The sequence below is a fragment of the Rhamphochromis longiceps genome, linkage group LG10 (assembly GCF_057381845.1).
Source record: "Rhamphochromis longiceps isolate RC_006_pf linkage group LG10, R_longiceps_female_GT1.1, whole genome shotgun sequence".
In the NCBI taxonomy this organism is placed as follows: domain Eukaryota; kingdom Metazoa; phylum Chordata; class Actinopteri; order Cichliformes; family Cichlidae; genus Rhamphochromis; species Rhamphochromis longiceps.
Window position 1 is genome coordinate 26,775,140 of NC_140566.1, and position 19,656 is coordinate 26,794,795.

Below are 19,656 nucleotides of genomic sequence, written 5' to 3' on the forward strand. Positions count from 1 at the left end.
TTGCGGTAGAGGTGGAGCTTTTCCATCCATCTGCTGTCTGTAGAGTCTCAGGCTAAAATGAGGCCATAGGGTGCAGTTTAACCTGCAGGGTGTGGCAGTGCCCTCTGAAAGCCTTCTGTTGATTTAATTTCACTGGCTGAGTGGGGTAGCTGTTGGCTGATTCTCGGCTGGACAGCAGTTCATTGATGCCTTACTTATTGAGCAGACTGATCTCAGAGAGCTCCTGACCTTTGCTAAGTGCAGTCTGCGGGACAATTTAATTGAATCTCTGACGTGAAGCCACTTAACACGGGGCTATAAATTGCAGCAATCTAATGTCGACCTAATGCACAAACCAAAAGGTTGCTCAGTTTTACTTGTGTCTTGTAAGCTTTATCCCATTTAGTACTAATTACATATAATTAATGTTTACCGGTACATGTAAATTCCACCTGACAAAGTTCCAAAGCAAACTGTTGAGTTTTTGGCTTGTGTTGAATTTGTTTTATTACAATCAAGATAGCTGTTGTTTTCATTTCATGTAATTACATGATAAAAGTCAATTTGGAGACAGTTACATGTTCAAGCACGGAAAATCTTCCAACTCAATTACAGAATGGATTTTGAAGGATACTTACAACTCTTACTACAAGTCTTTGCATTCTGGACTGCACGGATTGCACTTTTCCTCCAGTGTGCTAGTTTTCCAGATGACAGTGAAAACAACCAGCAAAAAACCACATGATGAAGGCGCGGTGGTAGTTGTGAAATAATTAGCACTTGTTGCAAAAGCACAGTTTTGAATGGATTTAATTTTATTTGTGTTTTTAGTTTCAAAGGCCTTCTAGATAAAAGTTTTATGGTGAGAGAAGATAAGGATGGAGCTGTTTGGCCTCAATGACAAGGTTATGTTTGGTATAGCAAACGTGAGACTTTCAAAACATGATGGCACCACCACCATGCTAGAAAAATGTCCAGCATGGTGGTGGTGCCATCATGCTGTGGGGCTGTTTGGCTGCCAGTGGTACTGGTACATTTTACATAGTGGATGGACTAGCTCCAAATTCTTCAACTTCACCTTAAATCAACAGCTGGATGGTTGAAACTTGAACTCAGTTGGGTGTTCTGGCAGGATGATCAGAATTGGCTTTGGAATGGATAAAGTAGGCTATCATTAAGTTTCTGGAACTGACATTTAACCAAATACTAGTGGAGTTGGACGTGTATATATATCAGTGTATACTTTTGACCCTGTGTGAATTACACAAAATGCAAAACAAATCATTTAAAACCAGAAAATACCCATGATATTCATGATGAGTGGATCCTAACCTCTGATAACAACTGTGTGTTTTCACTGGTATTTCCCAGTTACAGAAAATGAAATGAAGCCCTTATAACATTATTGTTGTGAATCAATTTGTCCATTTCTAGCTTTATGTGATAAAAATAACATGCTAGTGAGCTCTGGTGCTGTGGAGGAGTATTAATAATCACCACAGTGATACAGTGGTGGTATGCATGTTATTACATATGCAGCAATTTGAGGGCTGAGATCAGACACAATAAATACTTCTGCAAACATTTATTTCCTTTATTTATAGATCAAACACACGTTGTGTGTCTCTCATCCATCTATTTCATAGCCTGTAAACTCATCTTCTCTTCTTCTACTGTGTTCTCACATGCAAGCCTTTCGTTTTCTTTCTTCTGACCAACTCATTCAATCTATCCCTCTCTACACATGCACACACAAACCCCTTTCTCTTTTTTAACCTCTTGGATGCCTGGTTTCCTGTCTCCCTGCAGCCTGAAAGCCGCGCCAAATCAATTAGTCTGTAGAAATTACAGAGCAATAAATAACGAGGGCCAGTCGGCAGCAACGGAGACGGGCGGAGGGAAATCCAGAGTTATGGGACCCCTCCTGTCTGCATGTTCAGCTCAGGATGCTGCCTCTCACCACCACCACCCCCACATCTCTAACAATGTCACTATGTAAGCTTTTTATGTGCATAGCCACATTAAGTCTACATGGTGACCCAATCTGTTGGGAGTATTTTATTTAATGACAGAAAGAAGAGACAAAGGAGCAGCATTTTATGTGTTTTATACTTGTATTTAGCGCTGCTGCAAATTTTAAACACACTAAGACTCTGTGTAACTGTAGACGTGGAACTGTATCACGGGGGGGCTTCTACAGTTTAGGGCTGTCTCTGACCTTGGGCTCTTCTGATGTTACCTGATCTGCTCTGTTGCAAACTGTTCCAGTCCAATCATTGCTCTGTCTCCAACGTACTCTATGTTTTGAACATAGATGGCGAAAAGTATTGTTTTTACGCCTTACATAATCCAGGTCAGATCTGATCCATCTTGACATTAAAAAGCAGTAAAAACACCTTAAATGACATTCCTTCAGCTGGAAATTTTTTTACCTTAAATGAAAAAAAACTGAGAAACTGAGGTATTTCCAGCTGCTGCGCTTTTCATATGTAGACACTGTCACGTGTTTATGTATTTTTCAGGTCATCAGATGGGTCAAAGTAAGGTTCATGCTGTACTTTAGCACTTGTGTGTAATTTTATTATTTACTGAAGTAGTGGGAATTGGGTTTAAGGGGTTTAATGAGTTTCTGTGTCTGGCCATAATGTTACTTTTGTATTGCCTTCCATTGGGGAACTATTACTGTAAGAAAACAGAAAACCCCCGGACTGCAAAACAAACACAACTTCTCCCATTTGTCAAAAAGCCAGAGACTATTTTGTATTTTGTACTTTGGTTTTTGTTGCAAACTATAAAGTTAATGTTTTATGTTGTACAAATATTTTTGTACAAAAAGAAAAAAAAGCAATTTTTGTACAACGCAATTAGAGCTAAAGGATAGAAAGTGTGGTACACTGAGCACTAAGGACATTTTTGCCAGGCCTGGAGCACTTGTTTTAATCACTCATACATGAAAACATAGATGTGTATGTTATCTTATCATGTTATTATTTTTATCCTTATTATGTCATTGGCTCCCTGTTAAATCCAGAATTGAATTCAAAATCCTGCTCCTCACACAGGGAGGCAGAGCCTTCAGCTTTCAGGCCCCTCTTCTATGGAACCAGCTTCCAGTTTGGATTCTGGAGACAGACACTATCTCTACTTTTAAGATTAGGCTTAAAACTTTATTTTTTGTTAAAGCATATAGTTTGGGCTGGATCAGGTGACCCTGAATCCTCCCTTAGTTATGCTGCAATAGGTGTAGGCTTCTGGGGGATTCCCATGATGCATTGTGTCTGTGAAGGTTCTCAGTCATCCAGGTCATCGTAGTCAAAGGAGCTTGTAAAGAAAAGCGTCTGGACTTCTTTAAGTTGCTTGAAGACGTTTCACCTCTCATCCGAGAAGCTTCTTCATTTCAGTTCAGTTCAGTTCAGAACTGAAGAAGCTTCTCGGATGAGAGGTGAAACGTCTTCAAGCAACTTACAGAAGCCCAGACGCTTTTCTTTACAAGCTCCTTTGACCCCCATGATGCATTGAGTATTTCTTCTTCAGTCACCTTTCTTATGTGTTAATAGACCTCTCTGCATTGAATCAAACTTGTTATTATCTCTGTCTCTCTTCCACAGCTTTTTTTAATCCTGTCTTCCTCCTCTGTCCCCAACCAGTGACAGATGGCCGCCCCTCCCTGAGCCTGGTTTTGCTGGAAGATTCTTCCTGTTAAAAGGGAGTTTTTCCTTCCCACTGTTGCCAAAGTGCTTGCTCACAGGGGTCGTATGATTGATGGCTTTTTCTCTGTATGTATTATTGTAGGATCTACGCCACAATATAAAGCACCTTGATGTGACTGTTGTTGTTATTTGGCGCTGTATGAATAAAACTGAATCGAACTGAATATACATATTGATAGGTAGGTAGTATTAGCAGCACTGTTTAATAAATACTTACTTAAAGAAATGCAAGGCAGCAGATTCCAGTGATGCCAAAGTGCCACTTCACTAAAATGCATTTAGCAAAATGTATTTACAACGCACATGTAACGTACACGTAAACCTGACACCTTACACGTAACGTAAGCGTAATGTCACTGTTCATTTTGAGATCAGCTGTTACACATAATATATATAATTTGTGAGGAAGTGAGTGTTATAAAATAATTCCCGAAAGCTGTATAGATGTTGATAACCCCTGGTGCTCTTGGCAGTATATATAGTAAGTTTTATCCAGATTGAAAATATGTGTAGGAGGAATTAGGGAGCAGACATACAACATATGCAACAATCATTATAGTACAATAACGATCTCTTTCTTTTTATATACTCGTTTCTTTCATCATGTGACCGTATAAATCTGAATGCACGTCAATGTCATGTTTAAATGGATCCAGTTTAAAGTTTAACAGTTTATGCAGTTGTCATGCTGTTAACCATCTGAGGTGTAAATCATCATGGGAGATAAACTTTACTCTAAATCAACCCTAACTGTGTATATACTGGAAAAAGGGAAAGCAAAATTATTGGAAAAAATGTGAATATTTTTTGATGTATGTCAATTAGAAAGATTATTTTTGTTGTTCCCTGGTTGCCAAGACTTGGGAGAACAATGTAATAAAAACAAAAATGACATATTCTGATTTCTCAATGCAGTTGCTGACAGAAACGGACAAAATTTGATGGCAATATAATGACAGGTTTGCAAAATACGTGGTTTTGTTAAACTCAACTTGCACAACTGGGGAAAAAAAAACAATTTGACCATCTGAAATAAATGTCACCACGACCTCCCAGAAAGGACACGTTTCCACTGCGTGTACTTACAAATATCTACTGTGGCTACTGGGCTTAACCTCCTAGGACCTGGCGTTCACATATGTGGACATCACATTTTGGGTTATTTAGACCAAAATATTCAATTTTGCTCTACAAGGGTCTAATATCCACTTACGAGGATTGTACTGCTACTGTTCTATCGAAATGTAAAACGAACATCCTCATATGTGGCTCTCATTTTTCTTAGAAACAAAAATAGGGTAAAAAAAAAAATCTGGTGATTCTTTGTTTTTACATTCATCAGGTCCCAATCAGCCCAAATATCAAAGAGAAACTAGAAAAATTTGCATTTCCTGCGAAAATGCTGTGTGGATGCTTTAAAGCTGAAGCTGTCTGCAAAAACTAGCTGAAAAAGCTGAAAAGTTGCAGAAATTGTAAAAACTTTGCAGAAGCAAAGGAACTTTGCTAAAATGGAATAACTTAGCAGAACTGCAATATCTTAGAGGAAACATAATACTTGGCAGAAATACAATAGCATAGCAGAACTTGTTGTAACTTACCAGAAACATGATAACTTCTCAAAAATACAATAATTTAGGAGAAATAGTATAAGATAACAGAAAGAATATATTTAGCCAAAAATACTTAAGCATTACAGAAACACTATGATTTAGAAAAATAGTACAACAGAGCAGAAATACTGTGATTTACCAGAGACACTGTGATGAACTATGAATATTGTAATTTTAAATCAATACTATGTTTTAGCACAAATACTCTGGTTTAGCACAAATATTATAACATAGCAGAAATACAATTATATAGCAGAAATGCTGTATTTAGAAAGAAAAATATAATATAGTAGAAATAGTGTGATTTAGCAGAAATACTCCAATATAGCATAATAACAATGATTTAGAACAAATACTATGATTGAGCAGAATAGTAATAACTTAAGTGAAAATACTAGAAAAGTAAGATGACAAGCTGAAAAAAAAAACAGAACATGGTTATGTTCCCTCAAAACTAATTATTGTTCACCTGTGAAAAAAAAAAAAGAAATAAAAATAAATTTAAAAAACAAGAAGGAACAGCCAACAGATACACACAAAATCAAATATGTATACACAAATGCACAGAGAGAGAGACACACGTATGGGCAGAAATCTGTGCCATCAGAAACTGAATTTGAATAAGTTCAATTTGAATTTGAATTGCTCAGATTGAATCTGAATTGTAACTTGAATAAATGCTTTTGAAAACTGAATTTGAATTAGTCTAAATTGAAATTGAATTTATATTTTGAAAATGAATTGATTTGCTTTGAAACTGAATTTTATCCTTTAAAAATTCAGCTCTCGAATAATTTCAGTTTCACTTCTCACCATTCAGTTTCAGTTCTACAATTCAATTTCAGTTCCAAAATTCAGTTTTTTGGAACTTACATCCGGTTCCGGTTCAAGCACTGATTAATAGAACTACGTTTTACTAGCGGACCGAAAGTGTTACTGACGGGAATCTACAGCATGTTGAGCTGAATTAAGACTTCAGAAGTCATTCGTCATGTCGAATGACCAGCGGATAAACTCTCAGGTTGGTAATAAATGTATTACATGTATAAGAACAAGCGTCATGTTAACAAATGATGGCCGTAAGGTAACTTTTGTGCTTATTGTAGCTGCTAGCTAAAAACGGTAATTTAGCGTAGTTTGCCCTGAATTCAGCTTTGACAAACAAATATGATCGACTGTTTCTAGTAGAATTCCAAGGTTGTCATCTTGTACCCTCTCAGAGTACCCCCTCTGTATGCTTGCAGAGACCCCTACAGTAGGGAAACATGCAAAACGGTGTCCAAACCTTTGTATTTTAGCTCTATTTATGTCTTGCACAGCATCCCAACTCTGTAGCTAACTTAATAACTTTAGCTAAAGTGAATAGTTAGTCTAATTCATTAGTGCAGCATTACTGGATCACCTCTGTTTGAAGTGATATACAACTATCACTGTGTTTAACTACCATAATAATTCTTAGGGTACTGAATGCATGCTTAATTAGATTTTTTTTAAAGCATACTGCTCCATTAATATGTTTGACAGGCTGAAGTTGTCGGGTCACCTCCTAAATCGACCATCTTTTACAGGTGTTTTGTGCCAGAAATGGAGTGTCCACTGAAGACTGTAGATACTGAATCTCTACGCCTTGCCATTGATCCGTGTTGTGCCTTCATCTAGACAAGAGACATTAACTTAACCACTCTCATATGCTCTGTACCTACACCACCTTCCCTGACAGTTGTAGCTTGGCTCATCTGAGGGTGAAATTATAAGAATGTGTTATTTTGCAAAGTGCTCTCTCGGGTTCCTAAATAAAATATGGCATTGTGGTCATTTCTTTTGAATTAATCCCTTCTTCTGAAATATAAGAACGTCTCCTGGTTTTAATGGCACTTTGGATTTCTTTACTTTCTGTTCCACTTCCAAACCCAAATAGATCCTGACAAGCTGACACAGTAACATGGAAGAGGGAAAGACGTTGGAAAGGACTACTACAAATAAACCTAATGCCTAACAATGAAAAGTGTAAAATAAGAACAATAATAATAATAAAGATAAAAGATGAAGTAACAAGTTTTTTGTTTATTCCAAATGATCATCCAGATGTCTGTGACATGTGATGACAAACACCATAATGGAAGGCCTTAGTCATCACATGCTTAAACTCATCATATATTTTGCATATGCTGAACAGGCAGTCAGACATGCTGTAACTGTGTGGTAGAAAACAGCATGAACACCATACGGCAGGGGTCTCAAACTCCAGTCCTCGAGGGCATGGAAAAGTTGCATGACACCGGCCCTCGAGGACTGGAGTTTGAGACCCCTGTCATATGGAATATGACAGGTGTGGTTGAACTGCATGAAGACTCTGAAGTTTCTCTTCTCTTCTGGCAGGACAAGAATGTGGCCTTGTCCTGAGATCCACTGTAAGGATGTACTTAGAGTAGAACTGGACTGTCACTGGCCTCAGGCTCTTCACCCTTTTTAAAAGACAAAGCAGTCATTTAGATAAAATATTAGATATTGTTTACCTGTAAATGCACAAAGAGAATTTAGAAATGTAATTATTGTCAAGAGTGAACAAGCACTGATAGTGTAATCTACAGCTGTGGCCAAACGTTTAGAGAATGAGAAGTGTTGTTTGCTTATTTACAAAGTTTGCTGTTTCAGTGATAGTTGTATATCACATTATATCACTTCAAACAGAGGTGATCCAGTAATGCTGCACTAATGAATTAGACTAACTATTCACTTTAGCTAAAGTTATTAAGTTAGCTACAGAGTTGGGATGCTGTGTAAGACATAAATAGAGCTAAAATACAAAGGTTTGGACACCGTTTTGCATGTTTCCCTACTGTAGGGGTCTCTGCAAGCATACAGAGGGGGTACTCTGAGAGGGTACAAGATGACAACCTTGGAATTCTACTAGAAACAGTCGATCATATTTGTTTGTCAAAGCTGAATTCAGGGCAAACTACGCTAAATTACCGTTTTTAGCTAACAGCTACAATAAGCACAAAAGTTACCTTACGGCTATCATTTGTTAACATGACGCTTGTTCTTATACATGTAATACATTTATTACCAACCTGAGAGTTTATCCGCTGGTCATTCGACATGACGAATGACTTCTGAAGTCTTAATTCAGCTCAACATGCTGTAGATTCCCGTCAGTAACACTTTCGGTCCGCTAGTAAAACGTAGTTCTATTAATCTGCGCTTGAACCGGAACCGGATGTAAGTTCCAAAAAACTGAATTTTGGAACTGAAATTGAATTGTAGAACTGAAACTGAATGGTGAGAAGTGAAACTGAAATTATTCGAGAGCTGAATTTTTAAAGGATAAAATGCCGTTTCAAAGCAAATTCAGTTTCTGATGGCACAGATTTCTGCCCATACACACAGAGGGTCTATGCCAGTCAACCAGTCTGAATATATTATATTTTTTTCCAACAATGAGATGCTGCCCTAAAGAGGGTCTCTCTCTCTCTCTCTCTCTCTCTCTCTCTCTCTCTCTCTCTCTCTCTCTCTCTCTCATACACACACACACACACACACACACACACACACACACACACAGGAGAGAGAAGCAAGCTGCTGAATTTGAATCCACCAATCAGAGAGGCTGTGCACTTTTTCCCGCCAAAACAGGTGCACGCAGCACAGAGAGAGACAGGATTTTTGCAGTCTATTTCTCATAATGACGACTCCCCTCAAACAAATGACCATAATTTCCTAACCGTAGGGGCTAGAACGGTCATTCTTACACCGTTTTGTTCAGAAGAGATGGGGGAATCTTAAAGTGTTGACAATTTATCATTAAAATATGAATTATTAAAGATATTTGACTTCTAATGCACCATAACTGAGTAGAGCAAAGCAAAAACTGCCTTGACTTGCCCTCAAACAACGCTTTCTAACTCTAAATCTATTTGGAGTATCAATATCATTCTTTCACCATAAGAGACAGCAGGCTTTGGTAAACAATCATGGAAATTTTCCGGTCTCTGTGGAAATCCATTAAAAAGATATGACGAGAGAAAAAAGTGGTTCATTTCCAGAGTTTGAAATCTGAAGAAATCTGAGCGAAGGACGAATTTCCTACCCTCAAACAAGTCTAACTCATTTCAGAACGGTAATAGGTGAGAAAGAAATTCTTGAATTGTGAGCGTCAGGAGTGTCTGAAGATATACTGGGACAAGCCTCATGTCTTAACTTCGCTTCGTTAAGGAGATATGACGATTCGAAAATGCCTCTCATTACAGAAATCAAGCGGTGATTTTGAACAAACTCTCCATTGACTTTCTATGGAGAGTTTTCCGACTTTCTGTTGGTCTGAGGAGATTTGCCAAAATTCTATAAATTCCACAACAATGATAGTGACATTTTCAGAAAGCCAGCAAAAATACCTACGTTTTGATGTATAATATGTGGAAGTTGAGTGAAATTTGAGCAAGTAGCAAGAAGTTGTTCGGACATGAAGAGAAGACTGCGAAACCTTCAGTGGCACACTGGAAGCCAAGTGCATAGCAACCATAACAACGCATGTATTTTGTGAAAAATCACAATTTTGCAACTCAAAACTTTAGGAGGCATAAAAGTAAAACGGTAAAAGATTTGAAAAAGCTGAATCATACCTGAATAGCCCAATAATTTGAGAACATTTTAAAGTTTGAATGGTTGTTCTACGTGAAAATATGAGGAAGTAGTTAAGTTTCAAAAACAAGCAAATTTTAGCAGAATTGCAGAAGTTTCCCATTCATTTCAAATTAAAGGAAAAAAGCTTAATATTTTAAAAAGTATAATAGTGAAAAATACCAAAAGACATAGCCATCATTAGCAGAAATAGCAGAATAGTTTAAAATTTGAACGGTGAAAATTGGCTGAAAATTGTGGAAGTAGATCCACGGTGAAAAGTGTACGGAAACACCAAGAAGGAACTCAATAGTGTGGATGCTTAAAGCATCCACACAATTAAAAATGCATGCAGTGGAAGAGTTTGGGTCTTATGAGGTTAAGTGCAGTATATTTCAAAATATAGATATTTCATCATATTACCACAAACCATCCAGCTTTACTGTTATGTTTGACCATAACCATGAAGGTCCTCTTTCTTAACCAAGCTTCTTTTGTGTAAGTGAATTGTTTTATTCCTGTGAGTATTATTCAAAAGTCCAACACCATAAACAGGCTTGCTCAGAAGACTCACTCATCATTTGGTTTAATGTCCCTTAGCAAGTTGCACCTTGGCCAGATGCTTTTGGTATCTATCACCAAGATTCTGGCATAATTCTGGATCAATATTTGATCACTACTCTTGGCAGAATTGGGTGCTTTTAAGCACAGTTCACAAATTTTTAATAGGGTTGATGTCAGGGGTTTGGAAAGCACCAAACTATGTTCGAGTTCCAACCGTCTAGCTCACTGGTGTCGAACTCCAGGCCTCGAGGGCCGGTGTCCTGCAGGTTTTAGATGTGTCTTGATCCAACACAGCTGATTTAAATGGATAAATTACCTCCTCAACATGTCTTGAAGTTCTCCAGACCCCTGGTAATGAACTAATCATTTGATTCAGGTGTTTTGACCCAGGGTGAGATCTAAAACCTGCAGGACAGTTCGACACCCCTGGTCTAGCTGGTTTAGCTGTTGCTGGTCTAGCTGTTGATTTGAGTAGGTGAAGTTGAGGAATTTAGAGGTAGTTATCTTCCTTCATTATTCCATCTACTGTGTGCAATGTACCGCTGACAGCAAAACAGCTCCAGAGCATGACGCTACTACCAGCGTGCTTGGCAGCTGGTACTGTGTTCTTAGGTTTAAAAGCCCCGCCTTAATTCCTCCAAGCATAGCTCTTGTGTGGTCAAATAGCTCAATCTCTGTCTTGTCTGACCATAAAACAAAGCAAATGTTAGTTGAGCTTGAAGGTGTTGATTTTGGAGCAGGGGCTTCTTTCTTGGTGGTATAAAACTGGCTTTACTGTGGACGGTGATGCTGTTGTTCCTGCAGTTTACAGGAGCTTGAGCTTCAGTAATTCCTGTGTTGTTCCTAAACATCCTAACAAATTTCCTCTAATGTGACAATTTGGCTTTTTTCAAGACCTCTGCAAAGTTGTGACACATCTGAATGACTTGTACTTGCACACAGTTTGAATCTGGAGTTGTTTAGAAATGGCTCCAAGAGACCTTCTCAGTTTGTGTAAATTTGCAGTTCTCCTTCTTAGAGCTTCACTGAGTTCCTTGGATTTTCCCATTGTTCTGAGTATTTGTCAGTCCAATAGGTGCCGTCAAACAAATCCTTTTTATACTGCAAAGAGAAACTGCCAGCTGCAGTCCATTATGATCACTAACTAGCGGTTAATAGACTTCAGCCTTGTCAAGTTAAAAGACATTGTTTTGAGCAGCACTTATTGAGTGCATGTATATATTTGAGCCTGTAAGTATAATTTTGACCCTGTTTGAATGAGAGAAAATCCAAAATAAATTAAAACTCAATTCTTGTTGTTTGAAGCCATTAAAGATGTATGCTGTGCAATTATTTCACTCTGGAAAAATAACAGTCCAAAGAAGTCATTTAAAAGCCCCAAATGACCATGACTTTCATGCCCATGATGAGTGTATGCAAATTTCAGACAGCTGTTCAACAAACTTCAGACACCACTGTGGATCCACGTGGCTGGCTGTTGTATTGCGGCTGCTTCTCTGTGCGATAAGCAGCTCTGCTGTTGTCTCAGTGTTAACTCAACATCCTGTGTCCACACTCTCTTCCTGGCCTTATCGTACACTGTGTATCTAGACGGAATTACAAATACTTCCGGAGGTCAGTAGATAAAGTAGATAAAGTCGACCAACAAACACTGAACTAAACATAAAATGACAACAGCCAGTTACATGTAGTCCAGGGTTCAGTGCTGCTGCAAACAGTTAAACTTTAACCCGTGATAAACGGAGGATTTGCTCCATGACTCTTGTGTGTTTATTGATCAGAGTGTTACTGCAGAAGTCCCATAAAGAAGTCCAAGTTTTGTCCCATTTAAGGTTTAAGACACTAAAGGCACAAGAAGGAAGACGTAGATCATAAACGGCCTACCTGCAGAGCGCTTAAAACTAATGACCACAAAGTGCTGCAGACTATTAAAAACTACTACAATAAAAAACAGAGACAGCATTATTCAAACTAAAAGCAGCAGCATTCAAATTGCAAATGGTTTACAGCCCTGACACTTGAGCTTTGAGCTGAGCTCCTCTGTCAGTGCATCATATTGTACTGTTTTAGTGTGTCAGATGCATTAAACACAGGTCTGCCTGGAGTTCCACGTTGTTCAGATATACTCAACCTATTGTCTTTCAGAGAGCATCAAACACTGCTCTGCTCTCCAAGGTGTTGTTTGGTCACTCTGTGAAGTAGCAAGATGTGGCAATAGCTAAACAAGCCTCTCACGATCTGTTGGCGTCACGTTTAAATGCTAATTCGAAGTACTTTTGGCAAAGGGCACCTTCTGCGAGTAAACATCTGTTAGCCATAAAGATTAATCCAGTCAATTAAATGAAATATTTATGTTTATATTTCCAGTTTTAATTTTACAACAGATTTGGGGCATTAGGATTTAAACAATTTGGGACTGCTGTCGCCGAAGCTTTCCCGAACCAAATAGAAAGCAGGCGATAACAGAGACACAACTCCTCAAACTAAACCAAACGTTGAAAAACTTAGTCAAACATTTCTCTCTTCTTCTTTGAATTTCTGCCCGTCAAAAAAATTCTTTATGCCATTGAGAATTTTTTAGTTTATATCTCTCAGGTAACCAGGAGACTTTGAAAACTGGGAGGCTGTTTGGAGTTGATATGATACCATTTTTGGGACTGACAGCCTTAAATATTTAGGCTGCTCGAGATGAGAGAAGGTTATACAGATGACGAGTAAAGAAGGGCGAGACAGATGTTGACAACAGTGTAGTTTATTTTGCCGATGAGACTTTTTTTGTCTCCTTGTGGAGTCTTAGTCCCTTCATAACAAATATGATCCTTTGATTATTGAACTTTGCCAACCGATGATAGCTGCTGTTTATTTAACAAATACAAACCGGAATTTGCTGAAAATGTATCCTGAAGATGTTGTGCTTTCTGTTTAAAACGCAGTAACAGATGAGGATGTGGGTCACAGTTGGCACGGTGGAGCACAATCACAGCTGGTCTCTTCAAACATTGGATTTTCCTTACTTGAACAGAAGATCTCTGACATTTCAGGAAAACTGTGGTTTGTGAGGCGTGTGAAACTGGAGAAAACAATAAGAAATAAAGGAGAAGAAAAGAAATTGCTCTGTTTATAAACCACAGAAGAAAAGCTGATGCAAGCTCGACATCCTGTTGAGATAAAATTACAGAAAATTACTGACTGGAATCAGATAATGCGTTAGATACTCAAGTACATTGGGAACAACAGTTGGCAGGAACAATAAACTTCTGTTTGGTTTCCTCTGTCCTTATTTTTTATATTGCTTATTCATCAACTGACTTCAGGAAACTTCATCTTTCATCTGAGCTGAACTGGTTTCACATACTGAGTAGAATAACAACCCGACTGCTTTTAAAAGTTTGCATGTTAAGTTTTATTGACTGAACTTTCTTAAGTTCAGTTAATTGACTTGGTTTTATATTTCCACGTCATGCAGGGCAACTTTAAATATTGTTTTCTAGTTCACTTACCCAGAGAAAAATAAGACAATAGAAAAGTTTTGCAAGAAAGAAAAATGAACTTTGTAATACATTTCAGTAGCAGGAAGGTCATTCTTTATGAAAGGTTCTCGGCTCTGCAAGCTGATGCTGTGAGCACTGTGTTAGCACAGCAACACTCTCAAAGTTGACTGATGCTGGTTGCTCAAGCAACTAAAATCTCTTGAAAAAAAAGTGACATTTTTGCAAACAATCCTTTCTCTGTTACTAACAAGCAGCGCTAAAGCTGATGGCACATTCTTACCCTTCTGAAACTTCCTAAAGGAAGTCTTTCTACAGCTGCAGCCATTACTTAGGGTAAAAAATTCCTTCATTGGGAGACAGTTATAAAAAATGTTGATTTTATGTAAATAGCTTCAGAACGAGCTTACTGGAATGGAGAATATGTGCTTTAGGGAAAGATGGATGATTTAGAGAAATTTAAACAGCTCTTTTAAAAAGACCCATAATTGCTGGTCTGACACATTCACCTCATGGGAAACAACATGTCCATTGCCCAAAAAATAAAGGGAACACTTGATCATCACAGTATAACACAAAGCCCGTTAAACCTAATGGATATCAGTCTGTCCTTTTAGGAAGCAGAAACTATTGTGAATACATTTTAGCTGTTTTGATGCAAATTAAAGCAATAACAGTGTCCTGGAGAGACAACAACGAGACAATCCGATGGGTTGGCACATCCCTATGTTCCATCAAATTGTTTGCTGTGTCTTCCAGTACACTATAAAGAGTGTGGTAAGTTGGACAGGGACATAGAAGGACACAAACCCAACAGCAGGACTGACCTCTGCTCCTTTTTGCAAGGACGAACATAAGGAGTACCGTCCTACAAAATGACCTCCAGTGGGCTACTCATTTGCACGTTCTTGTCCAAAGTGTCAGAAACAGTCTCCATGAGGGTTGCGTGAGGTCCAAAAGTCCGTTAGCTGCTTGTTGAGCTGCATGGTATTGGCCTGCGTTCACACATCCTGATGAAGTCTCTCCACAGGTTGAGAAAGAACACGCTGAAAAGGGTAACATGTGCTGTAGGGAAAACATGGAATTATAGAAATCTGAACAACTCTTGATAGCACATACACAACAGCTGATCTTTTAAGTTGTTATAAGCTGTTACACGCCTCTTTAAAAACAGGTGAAATGGATTCATAATTGTTTACATAACATGATCTGTGTAATATCCCTGAAATATAACTGACCTGGCGTATAGTGCACCGATCAAGTGTTCCCCTAATTTCTTTTCGAGCAGAGTAGACCTCCAAGCATCCTGCATCTTGCCTTCTTATGTGTTCATAAAGTTAAGCATTTGCTTATTGTAATGAGAAGCCAAGTAACACTGGCCTTGCTTAGCAGCACCTAAAAACATGATTGTCAGTAAAGCTGGAGCCTGGAGCTTTCGCATTAGCAGCATCAACAGTTTATGTGGCTGAATGGAAGCTGGATTTGCTGTCAGAGTAACACAGCGCAAGCTGGACCCTTGCTGACTAATCAGACAAATGGAGAAGGAAGTCAGTCAGCAGATATGCTGCCCGCTGAGTCTAACGCTGCACTCACACCCAGTAGAAAAACCCACCAGCACCTCTATTTCAAATCCATAGTGTTGGTCATGTGGAAAGTTAGACAAGGTGATGACACCACAGATGCCAAAATTATCCATCTGCTCTTTCTGCACTCTTCTAACACACGCTCACCAGGGAACCCCTGAGCAGCAGTGTCGCATATTTTAACTCTAATGTAAATACAGTTGTTGTTTTTTTGTTTTTTTAGGTTCAAACGTGATAAACAAACATTCAGTGACCCCAACAGTTTTCCATTGATGCCAGGTCAATGAAGGTTACACTGAAACACGTGTACACACACACACACACACACACACACACACACACACACACACACACACACACACACACACACACACACACACACACACACACACACACACTCAGATATCAGGAGTTAAGCAACCACAAACCACAAATTGAACAGATTGTACTGCAGTGATAAGGAGTTTCTGTTTGTTTGTAGCAGACATGTAGACGTGTTTGCCTGAGTGTGTTTATAGTTTATGTGAACCCAAACGTGTCACATTGAAGATATTAATGTAGGAACATAATTCAAGAAGTCCTTAACACACCCAGAAAGCCTGAAATGCTGACTTTAAGAAATTTGATTGCATGTAAAAAATTTTGTCATTTTGTTGCACAAAATGTTAAATTTAATGCAGTCTGGTCAAATCAAATGTATACATTTACATCATGTTTGGAGTTCATCTTTGTCCCTAATATTGTGACAAAGAAATAGAGCTAATTGTGCCTTTGCGCATTTGTGCGGTCATATCAAGCAAGCTGCTAAACTGTAACTGTAACCCGATGCACTTTGTGCAGGTCTCAGGCCTGTGTGATGATAAATCTGATGAGATGCTCTAAAAGGCCTCAGCTGTCTTAATTTCTTTCTAGAAGATAAAAATGTGTCATTAGATACAAAGAGGATGAGCTTGACCGCATTTTCTACTATAATGCAATTCTGACTCATCCATTGTTTCCTCCAGCAAAGCAACACATAGATACAATAGTGCTACTTACAGTGGATGAATTTTTATATCTTAATACTATGATGTAGATAAACCTTACACCACAGTGTATTCGGCCCCCTTGAACTTTTCCACATTTTGTCACATTACAGCCACAAACATGAATCAATTTTATTGGAATTCCACGTGAAAGATCAATATAAAGTGGTGTATACGTGAGAAGTGGAATGAAAAGTTCAAGGGGGCCAAATACTTTTGCAAGCCACTGTATGGTAACTTGACCTGCATCTTCATGGAAATGTCACTACAGCTGAAAAGAAATATAATTCATTGTTATTGGTTCACATGTCTGAGGTGCTTCTGCTGCTTCCGTTTCAGGAACTTTTTTGCAGCCTAAATTTTCTCGTTCATTTGTCTCAGAGATTCATACACAAGCGCTCGCCAGCACTGGCGCCAGGCTCACAGAGCGCAGCAATGGTGAAATGGGTGTAAATTCCAAGTCATTACATAAAGACACTCTTTTATGATCCCTTAGTGTTGCATTTAAATGGACTGGGTATTCTTAAGTGGTAAAGGGGTGTATTTGAATCTAAACCACAATGTTTTCAGAACCCGAACCAAGCACTTTAGATGCCTGAACCTAACCAGCAAGTGAAAAAGCACAAAGCAAGCTCCCAAAATATGTCTCCTGGTTGAAAAAGAAAAAATTTCTAATTCATCTCCTTTAAACAGCTAGAGGACCTTAAGATGACAAAAATAATTTCCACTAACAAATTCCCAATGACTGTTGTCTTTGAAAATATACTAAACAAAGCTTGACTTTGTTCTTGTGAACCAACCACAAACAAGCAAAATAATGCGTCTGTAGTTGGATATATGTTTAAATGCTAGCAATAAGCCTTCAAATCAGATGTGTTCAGTGGAGGAAATGAAACCCCTAAAGACTCTGAACCTTCACAAAGTACTACCCGCTTTGGAGGACATTTGTGGAACAAGGATCTAAACATTATTTAGGTTTGTCCTGTGAAGGTCCTTCAAACCAAGGAGATCCACTAGAAGTGAAAAGAATAGTGAAATAATGCCTCGTTGCTCATAACAGAGCAAACAAATTAATAGTTGCTGTCTAAAGACAGTTTATGCTTTATTTCTTAATATTTTATATGCTAGTATTATATTTATATATATAAATATATAGGTGGTACATAGCACACCAGACCCTCAACACAGAAAATTTGCTATTTTCTTGTTCTTTGCTTCAAAAACACACATGAAAACCAAATTCTCTTCACAACTAATATCACACATGGATAACAGCCCTTCAGCCAGAGACGCTTATCCTGCAGACTGAGACCTTTATCAGCCGGAGCAGGAATGGAGCTCAGAGATTACAAGAGACTCAACGGGCGATCGCGATTTATTGTACACAGGAGATAAGACGCACAAACACGACTGCATACATGCACGGACCACACACAGTGTACACAGCAGATATCGCACACACTGACACATAATCATGTTCACACTCACAGACACAGGAATCACACACACACACACACACATGCACACTTCAAAAGCCGTGGCTGGATGGGATCAGCGCTGCCCTCGCCTCCCTCCTCTTAACCTTTAACCTCCATCTCTTCATTCTTCTGTCTCGCCGTCTATGTTCCCGTCTCTGTCTTTCATCTTTCTCACATTTGTTTCAATTTGCTGTCGTTTTTGCTTTTCTCAGTGTCTATAGCATATTCCACACCCAATTTTTTTGTCAAAGTTATTACTTTATTTTTTAGTTTAATGAGAATCGCCAACTCCTACAATGATGAGATCAAGACACTCTTACCCCTTTCAAGTTTGCAACAAATTGCACAAATTCATATGGGGATTTGGTGGAAAGTTCTACTTTCATATCAAGGATCTTGATTTAGTCTGAACTAATAAATGTAACAAGTTTATTTCTTTCACCCAGGAATGCAGTGACATCAGTAAAACCAAGCACTTTGGGTTTTCATATAACAAGTACAGCCTTCATCAGAACCAAAAGGACATGAGGATAAAGAGACAAATTTGCATCCAACTGTAGGAAAAAAATGTAACTTTAAAGCAAATGCAGAAAGTCTTGAAAAGAAAATAGTTTTTACAAATGAATGAATTTTATGATTCTGAATCTTCAACACTATTAACGCACTGCACAAGACGAGTGGAAAAACGTGTTTTTTAAAGAATTTATTTAATGCAATGGTTAATACTGACATATTTTGGGTCTCTATGATGTGTTGATGACCCAGACCCAGTTTTACAGTGACTGTTTGAAGTTTTCTTGATTCATTCCACCTTGACGATATTCATGGTTTCAGATGCCCTGAGGCATTCCCACAGCATAATAGTCCCATCACTGTGTTTCACTCTGGGGACAATGTTCTTTATACGCCTCTGGCTTCTTTCTCCAAACATAAGCAGCGTCTCTGACACCAAAGACCCCGAATTTTGTCTCATCTTTCCAAAGGCCACACTTCCAGTATTCATAATCTTTTTCCAGGTTGTCCCTCACATACTTCAGTCTGGCATGAAGGTGTCTCTTCTGCAGAGGTTTTTCTTGAACCTCACAATCCCTTCATGTGCAGGATTCTGGTGACTCTCTTTATTAACCAGTGTCTCTGCATTTTGTTGTGGAGTATTTAGACACATCTAAAGGCCTGGTATGAGACAACAAAATACATCTGCAACTTAAAGCGGGGACAAATGTTCCCTCTTCCCTGAAATCATCTCCAACTCTAAATCAAAGAACTAAACCATTTCTTTATACTCAAACATCTTAAGCACAGTGCTAAATACCAAACATACCAGTGATTAAGCTGTGGGGTAATAGGATTAAAATGGTCAGACTAAATCACTAAATCCCATATAAGATCCAGTTTGTCACACCAAAGGGGCCTTTACTTAAATGTAATTTATTACAATTAAAGTTCTTCCTAAAATGAGATGTGGGAATCAGCCACGTTAGGAATGAGTGAGTGTAATGCGTGGATTTTAAGGGTGTGTCTTGGTGCTATGGCACATGCTACAGAGAAAGCGCTGCACAGCTATCACAAGAATGGAAAAAAACTCATCAGAGCATGGGT